The sequence below is a fragment of the Phoca vitulina genome, unplaced genomic scaffold (genome assembly GCF_004348235.1).
Source record: "Phoca vitulina isolate PV1807 unplaced genomic scaffold, GSC_HSeal_1.0 scaffold6, whole genome shotgun sequence".
Lineage (NCBI taxonomy): Eukaryota > Metazoa > Chordata > Mammalia > Carnivora > Phocidae > Phoca > Phoca vitulina.
The window spans coordinates 60058079-60076463 of record NW_022589709.1 but is presented as its reverse complement, the minus strand read 5'-3'; the positions used below and the strand labels follow the sequence as shown (position 1 = coordinate 60076463).

The following is an 18385-nucleotide window of genomic DNA, read 5'->3' as shown; positions in this document are numbered from 1 at the left end:
CTTGATCATACATTGGAGTCACCTGAGGTCCCACCCCAGGAAATTCTGATTCAGTTGTACCAGGGTGACCATGGGCATGAGTATTTTCATCAGCTTTTTAGGAGATACCAATGTGCAGTCATTGTTGAGGACCATTGTTTTGAGGGTTCACTTTTTAGGTTGCTGTGGATAACCAGTTGAATTTTAACTTCTAATGAAGCATTTTTTTAGTATAAGTATCTTTATACTAAAATCTTGTCCAAAATTTGATTTTAACTGGGTATCCTCTTTATTTGCCAAATTTTTCAACCCTGTCATTTCTCTGACTATATTCTGTGGCTTCTTGGGAAATAAGAGGCTAAATTACATGCCTTAATCAGAAAGTGTTAAGACTTTTTGTCTTGTTTTTCTTCTTTCAGGACTGTTGGTAATAAACTTTGTACTTCTAAAAATTTATTTCTAAAAAAAAAAATAGGGGCACCTGGGTGGTTCAGTCATTAAGCATCTGCTTTTCAGCTCAGGTCATGATCCCAGGACTCTGGGATCGAGTCCCTCATCAGGCTCCCTGCTCAGTAGGAAGCCTGCTTCTCCCTCTCCCACTCCCTGCTTGTGTTCCCTCTCTCGCTGTGTCTCTCTCTATCAAATAAAAAAAAAAAAAAATCTTAAAAAAAATTTTTTTTTTTTAAATACTGTGAATCAGCCAGGTCTCTGGCTCTATGAGCTACCCATATTCTTCCTAGTGTTTTTCATATTGTTTTCTCTAGCACTGGGAGATTCTAGCAAGTCTCAGGCCTTAAATATCTCTGACTTTTCCTTATGTCTCATCTTTCTGATTGCAGCTGGAGAAGGTTTTCTGCGTCTAAAGAATTGTGATTACATTGGGCCTACCTGGATAATCTAGGATAATCTTCCCATTTGAGTTCCTAACTCTAATTACACCTGCAAAGTCCTTTTTGCTGTGTAATGTGACATATTTACAGGTTCTAGAGATTAGGATGCGAACATCTTTTGAGGGCCACTGTGCCTACCACAGTTGACTTGGGTGTAAATTTCACTTCTCTCTTCTGGCAAACCCTTACCTCACCCCTTTGTTGTAATGGAGCATATCCTTCAATTGTTATTTTCTAGTTTGGAAACCATTTTCCCTCAGAATTTATCTTTTATGTTTCCGTCAAAAAGGCCAATGCCATTTTAATTTCTGAATTTTCATAAATGATCTATATTTTTCCTCTCTGGAATCTATTAAAATCTTTGATATGCTTTGAAATTTCACAATAATACACCTTGGTATAGATCATTTTAATCCGTTGAGCTGGAAGCTTGTGTCCTATTGCCCTTCAGTTCCAAGGACTATTGTCTTGGTTTTCCTCAATAATTCTTTGTCTTCTATTTGCTGTATTCACTGTTAGGTATTTGACCTCTCTAACCTAATTGTCCTAGCTAAAACATGCAGTACAAAGTTGAAAAGAAGTAGGAAGAGAGGACATTCTTGTCTTACTCTTTTTTTTTAAGATTTATTTGTCAGAGAGAGCACAAGCAGGGGGAGCTGCAGGCAGAGGGAGAAGCAGGCTTCCCGCTGAGCAGGGAGCCCGATGCGGGGCTCATCCCAGGACTCTGGGATCATGACCTGAGCTGAAGGCAGACGCTTAACGACTGAGCTACCCAGGCGCCCCTTGTCTTATTCTTGATCTTAGCAGAAACTATTCATTTTTTTTCTAACGTTAGGTATGATCTTAGCTTTGGGTTTTTTATAGATGTCTTTTATCACGTTAAGTTCCCTTAGATGAATGTTTTTATCATGAAAACGTGTTCGATTTTATCAAGTGCTTTTTCTTCATTTATTGAGATGATCCTGTGGCCTTTGCCTTTTATTCTAAGAGTATGACTTCAATAAACCCACTTGCATTCCTCAGAGAAGTCCCTCTTGGTCATGTTGTAAAATGTTTTTTCTATGTTGGATTTAGGTTGCCAGTTTTATATTGTGGATTTTTGTATTAATATAAGGTATATTGGTCTGTAGTTTTCTGTACTTTTTGATGTCTTTGGTTTTGTTATTGATTGCTTTGGATTCTCAGGTGGGAAATCATTACATACAACCCTGGGCTTGGACAGGAATCCAAATAAGCCACTTCAGGCAAATGGAAATTTCTATCTAGCAGAAAAAGCGATACAGTCTTTAGAGATTTCCCCCCCTCCCCACCACCCCCCCCGGCCCCGAGCTTCCTTCCCCTTCCTCAAACCAACTAATAAAACTTGCTTTTTATGTCCTGGACCTTATTTATAGCCTTTGGATCATCTGTTTTCATTGTTTTGATGTACCTCTGACAAGTCAAGATTTACTCCAAGAGGGGCCCCCCTCACTCCCCGAATAAGCACTTTTGATTTACCTCTGGTCATCAACTCATATACGAACCGTAATTCGTCAAGAGTGAAGTCAAGAACACTTTAGGGATTAATCCCAGTTGAATAAAGGTGGAACCTGAGGCACAAGAAGCAACAGACCCAGCAGGTGGGCTCAGAACTCAGCCCTCCAGGAGGGACAGGGTGAGGCCAAGGTTGCAGAAGGCCCAGGAAACTTCAGTTGCTCTGGTAAGGGGATGGCAGGAGAGGACAACTTCGGCCCGGTCTCGCCGAGCCTGGCACCGCCGGCGCTGCTCGGGTAGGCACCGGGTCAGGGCTGGGCGTCGCCCACACTCAGCCGGGGCGGAACCCACCGAGGTGAGTGAGCGGGGCGGTGTGCGGCGGGGAGCGCCGGGGCACCGAGACCCAGGCGAGCTAGAGCGCTTTCCGCGGGGTTTGGCTCCTGTCGCTTCCCGTCTCGTAGAACCGGCATCGCGGCGGCGGGAGCCGCGGCGCTGCGAGTCCTCAGAGCCGGGCTGCGGGGCGCGGGCCGCGCCGGGAGGGGGCGCGGAGCCGGCGGCTCCCGGACGCAGACGCAGGTAAGGGCCAGCGGCTCGCAGCCCGGCCGGGCGCGCCTTCCCGAGACGGTCTGGCCTCCGCCGGCCCTGACCGGCTGCGGTGGCTCTGCCGGGGCTCGGCTCGCAGAGCTGGGGCTGCTGGAGGGCTGGGCTGGCCTGGGCTGGGCTGGGGCTGGCCTGGCTGCCTCCCGCCCCGGCCTCAGGTGATGCGGCCTCAGCGCTTTAACTTGCGCACTTGAGGCTCTCCGCGGAGTCCTCGGGGCGTGACCGTAGACCGGGTGGAATTACACCGGGTCTGGAAATGTGAGCCAGGGCCGTGAGATCGGGGACCAGGCTTGGGGGAGGGCTGGTGGGGGGAAGCAGGGTTCCGGTGGAGGGCAGGGAGCGGGTGGTGGGCGACTGGGTCGGTTGTTGGATGCCCTCCAGGTCGGAGTTGAGGAACTGAGTCCCGTTTCATCTGAGAGCTTCTGGGAAGAGTCGGCACACACCCCCTTCCGTGGCCCGTTGCCTCTGCACAGAGCCACTTTCTTTTGTCTGGTCCATTTTGGTATTGGCCTTTCACCTGCTTTTGTTGCAGCCTTGGATCCAGAGTGCACAGAGTTGGCTAGGCTGAGGTTATAAGGACGCCTTGGGCAGCGGGGTGGAGGTGAGGAGAGGGTTGGGGGCGGGGGGCTGTTATTATTACTGCCGTGTTTAGCACTAACGTGTATGTATTACCGTGTTCTTTTCCGGATAGTACTCAATACTTTTGTAGCATCTAATAGTTTCAGGTGCACCCAAGACAGCATTCATTAGTTAACTTCAAAGCAGCGTTGTGTGGACAGGTTCCTATTACCCCATTTTATAGACCAGACAGCTGAGGCACCCACGCCGAAACATGATTATATCAAAAATCAGCAGTCAGCCCTTGTGAGAGCTGTGATTAGAACTTGTCTGGCTGAGAGTTATTCTCAACCTCATACAAAATGTAGGGCTCAGAGTGCCCGTCGGATACTTTTTATGTTTTGGTTAGTCATTAATTACTAACACCTCTCATTAAAAATAGAGTTGCATCCTTTCAGACTCCTGGAATAGTACCCCTAAAAAGTGAAACTTAAAAGACCAGAGTCATTTTGTTGTGGAAACCCAAGTTCAGCTGCCTGTCGCCTGCCTGAAAGACCAACACTCAAGAGAGGAGTTTTGATTGGAAAGGAATATGAGCTTTCTTCAGGAGACCAGCCACCTGGGGGAGAAGGTGGCCTCTTGTCCAAAGGCCTCCCCCTAAGTTTCTGCCTGGCCCAGAGATTTTTAAAGGGGTTTAATCAATTAAGGGAGTACAGTGTCTCTGTGACGTTTCTTGATTACTTCCAGACTTGGTGATACCAGCTACAGAGTTATCTTGGTACTTGGAGGTTGTGCGAGAAGATCTGGTTCCTTGGTACCCAGGGGTGGTTGTACAAGAGTACCCTGTTCTTTCTGCAGTGGAGGGCAAGGTTTACAGATGCACAAAGGGAGATCAATAAAGTCATTTGAGTGACCTTAAGATGAAAAAAAACATTTTGCTAAAAGATTGCTGGGCTAATCAGAATGTTCAAGGTGGCTTCAAGCATCCTTGCTGGCCTCTGTGGCCTGGGAAAGTTCTAGTCTCTTATTCCCAAGGCCAGTGGTCTGCAGATCCCAAAGAAAGCAAATTCGTTCTATTGCAGATCAAGGGCCTTAAATCAACAAGCAAGGAGTGTGTTCACTTAAAGCAAGTTAACCCTTATGACCAGCTGGAGTCCTGTTAGAGTTTCAGTTGTTGAATAGGATCACCAGAGTAGTTGTAAGGACTAAATTTGTCTTTGGTCTGTCAAATCTTTAATATCCTATATAAATATGGTGCCACTGGGAGCCTTAAATATTTATTTAATGAATAAGTAGAATGGAAGAAGTAGGCGCATAGGTATTCTAGAATATTGAGCAGCAAGTTTTCTTTTCTCAACAGAAGAATTAAACATTTCAGAGAACAGGCATTTCAATAATTTCAATGGAATTTAACTTGTAATCATGTGCATTTATGTCCTTGTACTTTTTTTAACTCTCCAGAAGCAACAAAAGTTCACCAGTTTCCCTAGGGTTTGCTCTTACGTGAGTTTGCTGATAGATCTTTTACTGCCCATATTTCTTCCTCTTTCATTTATATATTTGGTTTTTCAAAGTGAAGATATTTTTTCTTCTAAAATCAAGTATTTAAAAAACCAGACATCCTTTTTTTTTTGATAAAATAGATTCCAGTAGGATGCTTATGAGTGTATTTTAAGGTAGACACCAGCCTCTTTAATAAGTAGCTGTCATTACATCAAGCAAGAATTCTTTCAGGCAGCTATGCAGTGAATTAATAATCATTTTAATAGATCTCTGTAATATTTCATGACACACCTACCTCATTTAATGCCTTTTTATCAGGCAGTATAAAGCTAAAACATTTTATTTAAATTTTGCTCACTACATAGCACAAATGTTAGGGCATTATTGCCTAGACTTAATTATTGACTCGTGAAATAAACACAATTCTTTCCTTACTCATCATTCAGCCACCTGAAAAAAAGAATGATAATCTGGCCTTTCTCTCATAAGGGATATTTGGAGAATTAATGAAGTAAATATTGTTAACTACATGGAAAAAAGATGCCCTGTGCCTGCAAAGTGTGACCATAGAGTCGTGAAACCCTGCCCCTCTCCCAAACATGCTGTTAATTATTTTTTGAGAGTGGTCATTCCAAGTAGTTAAACACTTCCAAAAGTACTGCTGCTAGTTACAATTATTTTGAATCTTTTGAAATTTCTAGTCAATTTATAAGTAACAAAAACATGCTTTTAGGATCACTTTTATAAGTACTGGTTTTTGTTTGTATTTTTTAATTAAAAAAAAAAAACTGTATAATTGAGTTTGAACCTGTATTTTATTTACTAAACTTACCTTGATAAAATGATGTCTACGTGATTGTGAAACTCATTTCTACCTTTAAGATTTTACCATTATTAAGGATGTTTAAAAGATTTTTGAAGCTATGAAAGCAATTTCAAAAGGGTGATTTAGAAATAGTTTTAAATAATGGCAACATTGTTAGAATAACTTTGCATCCTTCCAGAGTGACTACTCTGAAGGGGACAGTGCCCACCTGAAGGCTAAAGTTTTGTGTCTGTGTGTATATTTGTACATAGATATATTTATTTCTATGTGTACGTTTGCATGTTTGTTAAATATTTTGAAACTAATAATTTGTATTGTACCCTAACAATTTATAGTAGTCCACAATAAAATGGGGACATAAAAATACCCACATTAAAATATCTTGTTTTGGGGCACCTGAGTGGCTCAGTCGATTAAGCATCTGACTCTTGGTTTCCGCTCAGGTCATGATCTCAGGGGTCTTGAGATGGAGCCCCATGATGGGACCCATGAGCACAGTTTGCAAGATTCTGTTTCTGCCCCTCCCCCTGCACCCTGCAGGAGAGCGCTTGTGCCATCTCTCTCTCTTTCTCTCTCTCTCAAATAAATAAAATCTTCAAAAAAAAATCTTGTTTTCACCCTAGTATATGATAGTGTATAAAAATAGAATCTTATTGATGAAAACTAAGTATTCTTGGTACTGTAAACATTAAGCACTTAATTAACAAGGTGTTTCATTGCTTTCTTAGATTTTGAAAAAATTTAAGGAAATGACTTCATTGGCAAATCTTTTAGAAAAGCTAGCTAAAGAAATCAGATCCGTTGCATTTTTTTATCCTGATAAATCTCTGTAGCAAGCAGAAGTATTAGGGATGGTTGTATTAATAGAATTGACCTCAAATTCTATAATCTCTCTACCTGATTAATTCACTGATGGTTTGATAGCTGGAAAACTTTAGAAACAATCAGTAGATCATTAGCACACATTTTTAAAGCCGCTTCAAAACATCCTTCATAAAATTGCTGAGATAAGCATGAGAGTTACTCTGAATGAGAATTGCTTGTCCTATTTAGAAGCCTATTAACAAATCTATCCACGGGGCCAGACTTGGAGTATGAACACCAGTGTAGCCAGCTTTTAATGACTAGTATAGACAGGTGGGCCAATGATACAATGAGTAAAGTGAGGACTGTTTACTTAAAGTTTATTTAATAGAGATAGAAATGAAAACTGAGGTATATTTTTCTGGCCATCTTCTCTTTGAATTTTTGGTTTTAAGGCAGCAACTATTCTTTCTCAGACTACTTGTCTTTAGGAGAATATATAAGTTGTATAATAAATATTTATATAGCTACACTTGTCTGACTTAAACCCAGCTAAGGCCATATAGTCCTAAATAAAGCTTTCACTCTCCTAGTCGGGCATTATATTGTTTGCTCACCGAACAGCCATATCCTTTCCCAACTTAGTGTTTTGGCTTATATTATTTTCCTTGCTCAGAGTACCCATTTCTCTCCACTCTACTTGACCAATGCTCTCTAAATCCTCTCTATCCTCTAAGACCGGCTGTAATACCACAGTTTTCCACAAAGCTTTCCCTGACTCCCTAATTCTTGTTTTTAGTTTACCAAGTAGTTCTATGTGTTGGTTACTTTCTGTGTTTTTTATTATTTCATTTACTTTGTCCTTGAACTTGTTCTCCACCTCGATTTTTTTCCTCAAAGGCACAAGGCATACCTTAAATACATATTTTTTTCTGAATCATGTGCGTCAACTAGAACACTGGATAATAGCAGGGTGTATCAGCTTACAACATTAGATCTATGAAATAAATTTATTAATCAGATACTCAGGCACAGTGTCTTCATGCTTTGTAATTATATCAGTTACTGTTCTAGTAGAAAATAGATTGCAGTCTCAAATAGGGTAATGGAGAAGAGTTTAAGTTGAAAGAGTTTAACTTGAAATGCCTGCATTAAAAGAAATGAACAGTGGATGGTGAAGCGTCCCAGGACTAGCAGCAGTGAGAGCCATTATCGTGTGTAGGCCTGAATGGATATAAGAAGGGAACCATGACTAAACACAAAGAGGGTAGCTATGTGGAAAAGGCTGTCTAGCTACAGCTCTGGCCTTTCTGTGATCAGGCAGGGAAGGAGCTGCGGAAATAAATAACCCAGCTTCACTCTCTTGCAGTCCTGTGATGTCCTGTTTTTTTTCTTATCTAATTTAGTTACTAACATGCAAGAATACTTTATTTACGAATAATCCATTTCATTTGAACCACTATGTTTTTCTTCCCCCTTATGGTGTTAGATGGTATGGTATTATTATACATGCCTTCTCAGTTACTTATTTTTTCATACTTTATGTTTTGCTTGTACAGTGCACAGGAGACATAGAACTGTCTGCGTGTCATTGGCAAATCTGTTACCTTCACCATTTCAACCATGTGACTTGTCTAAATCAATCAAGGTTGCTCATTTTTCTCTTTGTGCCATTTTGATAGATCAGTGGTTTTCAGCCTTAGTGTATGTGGTTCTCAATGCAATGATTCTGATGCAAGCAGGTTTAGGATAAGGCTTGAGCATCTGTTTGTTTGTTTATTGAGCATCTGTTCTTTTAAAAAATATTTAGATATTTCAGATACACAACACATGAGAAGCACTAGCAAAGGTAATCACTTTGACCCAAAGGTTATGGTTGTAGCCCCTTTTCTCCTCATTGTATATATAGCACTGTGCATAAGGCTCAAATGCAATTCTAATATTGATTTATGTACTCTTGAAAGCAAAATAAATGTTTTAGATATTTAACATTGAGAAATGCTTATGATACAGAATGCAAAGTATTTGATTTCCATGTTATTAATAAAAAATTTGAAGTTTAGAAAAATAACACATTTCAAATAAACAATACAGTGAACCCTCATGTTCTCATTACTTAGTCATATAAAAATTAACATTTTATTATTTTTTCTGATTTTTTAAATGGTAAGATTTAAGCCCTCTTAGGCTCCTCCTCAGTGGTTACCATTATCCTAAACTTGGTGTCTTTTATTCCCATTCATGTTTTTAAACTTAGGCTACCTCAGCATCTATCTGTAAAGAAGATAGAACATTGTTGCACATGCCTTGAAAGTTTTTTTGTGACTGTTACTATGTTGTGTCATTCTTTAACAAGTATATTTCTGTAGCCTTTTTTCCTTATTTAACGTAATTTAGGAATTTTTGTAGATACATGTACCTTTAGTTTGCTTTTATTGCTATACAGTATTAAATTGTATCAATGAACAAAAATTTGTCAAATCTATTGTAAAGTGTTGCTAACATGGGATGTTCCTATATATTTTTTATGTACATAAGAACCTAGATGTAAAACTGAAAATCAGTAGATAAACATTCTCTCTTACCAAATTTTGCTAAGTTGCTTTCCAAAATGCTTGTGCCTAGTTGTACTTCCCCGTGGAAGTTTATGAGACTCTTGATGTTGCTTCATACCGTTTTTACATGGGATATTGTCAGACATTTAAATTTTCCCCAATGTAATGGTCGTGAAATGGTATCTTATTTTAATTTTAACTTTCCTGATTTGGGTGAAATTGAACACGTTCCATATGATTGCTAGCCATTTGCATTTCCTCTTCTAGAAATAGTGTTTTCCTAAGTTTTGCAGCTTTTTACCTTACTTATATAAATTATATATAGATAAGAAGTAAACATGCCAAAAACTTAACACTGGAATATGCATAAAATTATTAATCTTTTAACAAGTTGTACAAAAGTTTCCCAGTTCAAAAGTGGTATCTGAATAGCAGCCTCCAGTGTAGTTTTTTCTCATTTTTATTAAGTTCCTATGAAGATGTAGAGTAAAATGAAAACACGACATAAAGCAAAACAAAACAAAAAACTCATAAAACACAAAAACTAGGAGGAGGTGACCTTAGGACACAGATTGTCCTCTGCTAAGAAGAGTTTCTCTGCATTAGCACCTTCATTCCCTATGCCACCCTTGCCTATTGACACAGACTGCCTGATGAGTACAAAGAGGCTTCTTTCTGCCCTTCAGTCAATTCCCTCAGGTGGGTAGGTCCTTTACCAACTAGCAGACTGGGAAGACATCCCTCTCAACCTCTCAGATACTGCTCTGAAACTCCTGGATGTTCTTTCACTTTCTGTATTCGACGCAAATTTCAGCAAATGCACAGGTGGGAATGTAGGGGGTTTGTGGTGGCTGCCACAGAGCATTTGCAGAGCTGAAATGCAAAGAAGCCTGTTATAGTATTTGGCAGCAATTGCAGTTTGTACCTGTTTTCATGGGTCCTGTCAGTTTCTCTCCCAGGGAAATGGATAGGTGATAAAGGGTGGCGCATGATGCCCCCTCTGAAGAACCGAAGAGAGAAAAGGGAACTAGTTGGTGGAAGCCTGCTAGAGATAGGGAAACCAGATTGAGCGCTTTGTGTATCAGCAAGCTCTGCCACCATAGATCTGAGTCAGTGGGCAGAAGAGTGACCACGGTAATTTTTTTACTTTGTTTCACACCAAGTCTAGTCAGGCCTTCCTGTGATTCATTCCTAAAATGAAATCTCTGAAATACTGTGGAACAAAGGAAGATTGATTATTAAAAGGAATTGTGATGTAACATTAATTTCAAAGGCTTGATAGGTAGTAGTTGAGTGAATACTATGTTTTGTATTCAGAATATTCAATTTATGCTTCAGGGGCTCTGCAAATAGTGAAATATTTAAGCTCTTCTTTTCTTTTGTCAAGTTGATATTTGGGAATCCCTTTCAAGATTTTGTATGAGGGCAAAAGTGCCACTGCTGCTTTCTTAAATACTGGTATTCTTAAAAGAAATGTCATAAATCGAATCAGTTTCATTAGGAAATCTTACTGATCATCATTAAACATTTTGTTGAGAAATTATGGATGTTAGAGGTACTGAATCATGCGTAACTGCTCAGAATGTGGGATAAATTAGTGTATCACAGGTGCAGAAAGACTTAAAGAAGGCAAGCTAACCCGTACATTCTTCAGTAGCCTCTGAGGGCCTCAGGGAAGGGGAGGACAGAAAGAACAACTATGCAGCATGGCTGTTTTAGGATTATCATAGGCCTTGTCTTCTTAGTTCAGAGGTTCACTGAATTTCAGAGCGATCCATGATGAAGGATTGTCTGTGTAGAACAGCAGGTTCTGCGTAGACAAGCATTTGCTTGCCAGACAGTGGTAAATGGGAGAATAAATGATGGTCCATTAGGTATGTCGTGATGTAAAGTATGCAAAAATGCAAATGTTAAAAGCAAAAAAGTACCAATATCCAGATGGTAAGCTAGGAGTGTGTGCAGTTTTTGTAGGCTCTGTTGACTTATTGGACCCTGTTTTATTGTTAGAAGGGTTAAAGGAGAGTGCTTCCGATGCCACCCAAAAGTTGATCAAGACTGAAAATAGATCTTGATGTTTGTTGTAACTAGTTACCGCTTCCATGCCTTACCTTCTGCTCTTCTTAACTGTAGTCATCTAAGATGCCAGCAGGAGGGGGGGTGGGGGTGGACAGCCAGTGATGTTTTTGCCTTCTCTGTTCCAGTAAATAGCTTAACAGAGAGCACTTTGCACCCCCATCCCAACTTTAAACTGTCTGTGAGGGCTTCAATCCACTTCACTCCTCTTATCCTTATAACTCGTAAGACTCAAGAAATTAAGAACTTTGTCCTCACAAAGTGGTGAGAATAGTTTAGGAAGTTACTTAAGTTCTCTAGGCCTCAGTTTCCTTATCTATAAAATGAAGTTAACAATTCTAACTTCACAGGAATGTTCTGATGATTAAAGGAGCTAATGTCGTTTAATAAGTACTGTCCTCAAAAAATACTAGCTAGTATTTAAAATAATATCAACGCTTTGACTTCATGTTGTATATATAGAGATTTTAGTTTAAAAATATAAAGAACGTATCTCTTTCTGGCCCTTTGCTAATTAAAAAGAGAAAAAGTCTAGTTTTCTGATGGATTGCTCCATAGAGGTTTATAAATAATTTGAATACATCCAGTAACACACAGTCCTCAAACCACATATGATGTCATGCAACTCAGACAGTCTTCTAAGATGGAGCCTCTAAAACGTCAATCTCTATAACAGCTTTATGAGGCTGAGACCAGCTTCCTTTGGTGGTGTTTGCGAGAGTTCCCTGGTGATGCCAATAAATTGTGCCTTGACTTTAAGCAAAGTAAGGAAGTGATTTTTTTTTTTTTTTTTTTTGGTCTTGCCTCTGCTTACTTGCTTACTCAGTCAACTGATTGGTGCCCCACACTGTGTCAGCACTATAGTAGATTGAACTGTCAAAGAGCTTGCAACTCAGCAAGGAAGATTGACATGGAACAAGTAATTAAAAGTGTGATGAATGTTCTGAGGGCGAACTAGAAAGGTCTTCAGTGGAAAATAATAGTTTATTATCCCCACCCCTTCAGAAAGGGGTATTTAAGCTGAGACTCGAAGGATATGGAGGTACTCACTAGAGGCTACAGGTAAGCTTTCCAGGGATCCAATGATCAGAGGAGGAGGAGGGAGGCAGTAGAGTGGAGGATCTGGAAAAGGCTGGACGCTGGACTATAGGGCAGACGGGCCAGAGCATAGGCAGCAGCCTGGTCAGCAGAGCACTAGGAAGCCTCTGAAGGAAGCAGGAGAGTAATGATTGGTTTTGCATTTTCGACAGACTCTTCTTTCAGTGTAGAGAATTAAAATGTTTCAGATTTTCATAAAGTAAAATTTTGGTGACTAGAACCATAATTTCTGGCCTAGAATTTTTGAGGCCGCACATTTATTTGCTTATTGTTTATAGAGTGTATAGAATGAAATGTCTTCCTTTCTCCACATTTCTTCCTTAGTCTGTTAGAGAAATTCCATTCTACCCTTCTTATTTTTTTTAAAGATTAGAGAAAGAGCAGGTGCACGAGTTGGGGAGGGGCAAAGGGCGACGGAGAAGGACAAGCAGATCACAGAAGCCAATGTGGGGCTTGATCCCAGGACCCTGGGAATATGACATGAGCTGAAATCAAGAGCCAGACGCAAAACTGACTGCGCCACCCAGGCTCCCCTCCATTCTGTCCTTTTGAAAAAAACTGGCAAACAAGCTTTTGCCCTCAATCCACCTTAATCCTCTTCCCTCACCTTCCTTTCAGGATTTTCAAGTTTTCAGAACAAATTCTAAGAATCATGACTATAACTCTGAGTGACATTGCTAAATAACAGGAATAAGTAGTTTTTCTTGGAGTAGTTAACTGAAGGAAAGGCTACCAGTTGTGATAACCTGAAAACCTATGCTACAGATACCTAGAACTTGTCTAGAAATATTTGACTATGTATCATGTAGATTCATAGATGAAATTGTAACAAAGTAAAAGAAAGCAGAGGAACCAAAAAGAACACAGGTGGGGAGAGCTTGGAAAGTAGACACGTGACAGAAACTGTCCTTGCTCCTAGGGTGAGGTCGCCTAGGCTCACTGACCTACAGGCTTGTTGTTTCTTTTATTTTGTTTTTAATACTCCTACTCATCCAGGAGACCAGAATCCTTGGGTACACATGAGGGCAGGGAGTTGGCAACAGAAAAATCCCTGTAAAGCCAGGACTTAGAAAGGGCAACATTCTCAGTATAACAGTAGATAAGAAAAAAAACATTGTCTGCTGACACAGAGAGATTAGACCGAAGTCTATATTGGCCTAGTCTCTGAGCAGAACACAGAGAAAAGTCTCATCTAAAAATTTAATTTATAAAAAATTTCAAACATACACAGAAGTAGAGAGAATGGCATAAGGAATCCTCATGTATTCATCAGCCAGCTTCAATAGCTATTATTCTTTCATTTTTCTTTTTCCTACATTATATCATTTGTTTCTACATTATATAGTTTTGCCTGTGAATAATGAAAGTTACAGTATTTATCTCTAGCCTGAGGACCTTTAAAAAAAATAACAGCGTTATATTATCACGTCCACAAGGTTAACCATTTTTTAGTATCATCCAATACCTAATGTGTAATTTTCCCCATTTGTATCAAAAACATATTTTTTAGAGTTGATTTCTTTGAATCAGGATTGAAACACGGTCTACACATTGCATTTGACTGATATAGCTCTTAAGTTTCTCCTCCCTCTTAAAAATTCATTTGTTTGTTGAAAAAAAAAAAAAACAAGTCATTTGTAGAATTTTTCACATTGTGTATACGGCCAGTTGTATGCTTATGGTGTCATTTAACATGTTTCCTTATTCTTCATTTAGTAAAGAAAATGGTTCTTGGATTTAGCGGCTTGCTTGATTTGATTCCGGTTAATTTTTTTTTTTAAAGAATATAGATGGTGCTGAATACTTTTAATTGCATTATATGAAGAGGTGCGTAGTGTTTGTTTGTTGTTATGGGCTGAAATGTGTCCTTGCAAATTAATATGTTGAAGCGCTAATTCCCAGTATCTCAGAATGTGACTGTGTTTGGAGATAAAGCCTTTAAAGAGGGGCTTAAGTTAGAATGAGGCTGTTTGGTAGGCCTTTATCCAGTCTTAAGTGGTGTCCTTATAGGCAGAGGAAATTTGGATTCACAAAAAGACATCAGGATGGGTGCCTCCAGAGACCGTATGAAGATCCATGAGAAGGAAGCCATCTAAAACCCAAAGAGAAAAAACTCAGAGGAAACCAATCCTGATGGTCCCTTGATTTTAGACCTCTAGCTTCCAGAACTGTGAGAAAAATTTCTATTAAAGCCATCCAGTCTATGGTACTTCGTTATGGTAGCCCTAGCAAACTAATACAGTTGTCCTGTATTTGCTTATGGTTGTTTAGTTATGATGTTAGGGTTGAGTTCATGTGGTACAGCCTTGTACATACATTGTAAAATGTTCACCACCCTTTTTTTCTAATGTTTTTAGTATGACTGATGGTCTTTTTCCCTAACTCTATCATTTTATTAGAGGTTGAAAAATGGTGATTGTATTAATCATCCTACATTTATTAGCATGATGCCTTGTGAGTTTTTCCTCGTTAACTATTTGGTTACCCTAAAATAGTTTGTATAGCAAAGGAAGAATAAGTGCTTATTTGATTCTTTCCCTTTATCCATTTTCAGATTCTCATGTCGTCTAAATCACCTGAGAAGCCTTAACTTCTAGATTTTAGGTCTCGAATTTATACTACCAGAATGAGCCAGGGACCCCCAAACTGAGAAACTTCCCTAAAGAGTATTCTTGTGCTGGCGATGTCCCTTAAGCACCTGTTTAGTGTGAAACTGTTCTTTCTGGAGAGACAGGTCCACAAACAGGGCCCCATATTTGTCTCATGGTAGAGTTTATATTCCAAGATAATAAAACTCAGAAGGAACGGAGTGAGAATGAGGGGTCAGTATTTGGTTGTTTTTCATACTTACGGCTTTAAGTAGATCTTAAGTATTTTCTGGCTTTAGAGAACCATCCCACATTTAAATCTGCTCAGACACTCTTTACAAGTCCAGAATCCTGAATCCAGCTGTGTACTTAATAGTTATATTTGAAAGTCAAGGGGCACCTGGGTGGCTCAGTCGTTAAGCATCTGCCTTCGGCTCAGGTCATGGTCCCAGGGTGCTGGGATCGAGCCCCACATCAGGCTCCCTGCTTAGCAGGGAGCCTGCTTCTCCCTTCCACTCTGCCTACTTGTGCTCTCTAGCTCTCTGTCAAATAAATAAATAAAATCTTTAAAAAAAAAAAAAAAGTCAAATAGGCCTCTCAAATTTAATATATCCTAAGCTGAACTCCTGATCTACCCTCCTGTTGCACCTGCATCCTTCCCCATATCAGTTGATGGCAGTTCCGTCCTAGAGTTGCTCATGCTAAAAAATTTGGAGCTATGCTTGATTCTTCTCTTAGACCCTATGTTCAATCTGTCTGGAAATCCTGTTTGCTCTATCTACAGTGTATATCCAGAATTTGACCGTTATTTACTACCACCACCGCTACCACCCTGATTAGAGTCTTGTCTTTTGGCTGGATTACTGCAGCAGTGTTTTTCCATTATAATGACGTTTATCTGGTAGAAGAGGTAACGGATAGTTTTAATAACCATATTTCTGCTTTATACTTAGAATTGTATCTAAAACTTGGGGTGCCTGGGTGGCTCAGTCAGTTAAGTGTCTGCCTTTGGCTCAGGTCATGATCTTGGGGTCCTGGGATCGAGCCCCTCATCGGGCTCCCTGCTCAGCGGGGGAGTCTGTTTCTCCCTCTCCCTCTGCCCTGCCCCCTACTCATGCTGTCTTTCTCTCCCTCTGTCTCAAACAAATAAAATATTTTTTTAAAAAAGAATTTTATCTAAAACTAAATCTTACACCTTTTTCTGGGAGCTTACAGTTTATAGGAAGAAACAAATGTATGCGTTAGTGTCATACCTGATGGTGCAGTGACTTGAGTATTAATCAGAGGCTTAAGTAACTCATGAACTATTCAGAGGTAAAGACTGCTCAGGAAAGAGCAAGCAGTAAAATACCAGGAGCTGTAAACCCTTTTGGGGGGAAGATGATGAGATAATTAAGTAAAATAAACAAGCCCAAAGTTTTTGGCTTCCAGGTCAGTGCTTTATCCACTGGGACAGAGCTACTTTTTTTTTTTTTTTGGTCTCAGTTATCTAGCAATCTTTCGCAGTAACCTAGTATATAGCTGCCTCTGTAGCCAACAAAAAGCCTCTCTGTATAACTGTTCCTTTTGCCTAGAGGAAAAATGGATTTTGAAGCCAGGTCAGTGTGCTTGTCTTTGCTGCCATTTTCTCATCTGAATCATTTCTTGGCTGTGGATACTTGACCCATCAAAAATAATATAGCCACCCAATAAAAGCATGGCAAGTTAGACAACTACTTAGTACCACCTTTTGATTAAGACCATGACTCACATCATATTAAAATATTTCACATAAAGTAAATCCCTTATAGTCTGAGGGATTTTTTTACTTTTCTTTTTTTTCTAAGAAATCAGTGTGAGTAATTCTAAGAAATCAGTCTGAGAAACATTTGGGGAAATAAGCCTCCATTTAACCTCAGAATCAATTCTTTATTGAGATGTTTCCCTCCCAGAACCCTGATAATTTTGTGTATGCTCTCCCACCCAACTGGCTTAGAACCCCTCTCAACTTCTCATACGTGTTCATAGTACATGTATGTGTTATTCTTCGTATTCCCTGAAAAAGTAGTAGGTGCTTGGCAAATACTTATTGAATGAATGAATATCTGTAGCTTCAAAGCTTAATTTTAAATTAATTTTAAATTAATTAAATTTTAATTTAATTAAATTAATCCTGATTTTATTTTCATCTTCCTACTGTCTCTTCCAGTTAGGAATATTATTGGGAGTTTTATTTAAAATACATTAGACATATTTTAGATTGCTCAAAAATTCCCAAAATTACTAAATCTATTCCTTGAAACAAAAAATGGCAGACTTACTTAACAATGGTGATTTCTAATATTTACATGTGAATACAAAAATACACCATTTATTTGTAAAGTGTATTTTGCTTTCCTTACAGTTCTGTTAAATTACAGTATGTAATTTCTACCTTTTCTCATATTTTCTCCTTAGAAAGTAGTGTGAAGAAATTAGTGAATATATGTGTCCTACACACTATTATTTTCATTCATCTTTAGAACATCATTTCATTCCTTTTTTAATTTTAATTTTAATTTTTTTGACACAGAGAAAGAGGGCATGTGCATGTGTGCACGTGAGCGGGAGGAGTGAGGGCAGAGGGAGAGGGAGAGAGACTCTTAAGCAGGTTCCACGCCCAGCACAGAGCCAGTCGGAGCTCAATCTCACGACCCTGAGATCATGACCTGAGTTGAAATCAAGAGTCATAGGCTTACCTGACTGAGCCACCCAAGTGCCCCAAATTCATTCTTTTACCAAAGAATGGTAGCAGTTAAAATGGGCAAGATTAATCAAAATACAAGTTACAAAATGTCAATGTCTGTGCTTCTTCAATGATTTTTTTTTTTTTAACAATTCTTAAAAGTGTGACTTGTATTGAAAAACTGCAGTGAGCATTCAAGGCTGAATGAGGTATGTTTGTGAGAGAAAGAAAAGGAAAAAGGAGGAATTTAAAAGAATAAAGAGGTGGTATTACATTGTAGTATGTAGCTTAAGAAGTTAACAGGAGAAGGTAGGAAGTAACTGGTAGCTACTACAGGATCAAATTCATATTACCTTTTCTCCTTAAAATTGAATATGCTTTGCATCATGCCTAGGAGTTCAGCATTTCCAGGGGAGGTAGAAGAGAGGATGGGTGAGGGTAAGTAGATGGAGATGAGGTAGTGTGAACTACTCAATACTTAGTTATCAACAAAAGTTGGGTGCTTTTCAAGTAAAATGTTTCTGGATGTGAATACCAAAGTATATGCAGCACCATTTAAATAAAGCTGTTGAAGTTGACTTTATCACATTTGAATCCAGAAGTGTGTAACATCAACAGTTACTAAAGAAGACTGAGTGCTCTCTCTGTGATTTGTGACTTAGATATTTTTAGAATTAATAATTTGCTGGCTCCGATTGCCATTTTAGTCTCTATAGCTACTAAGTCTAGAATTG

The 18385-nt window shown here is 39.3% G+C and overlaps 1 protein-coding gene across 3 annotated transcripts in view; it reads left to right on the top strand.

Annotated features, from left to right (window-relative positions):
• The first annotated feature begins 2865 nt into the window (after positions 1–2865).
• Positions 2866–18385, top strand: part of RNF180 (ring finger protein 180) — a 198132-nt gene continuing 182612 nt past the window's right edge. For all 3 annotated transcript variants that reach the window (XM_032404348.1, XM_032404349.1, XM_032404350.1), the window contains exon 1: positions 2866–2918. The gene's annotated coding sequence lies outside the window, so the exon portion shown is untranslated. The remainder of the gene's footprint in view (positions 2919–18385) is intronic.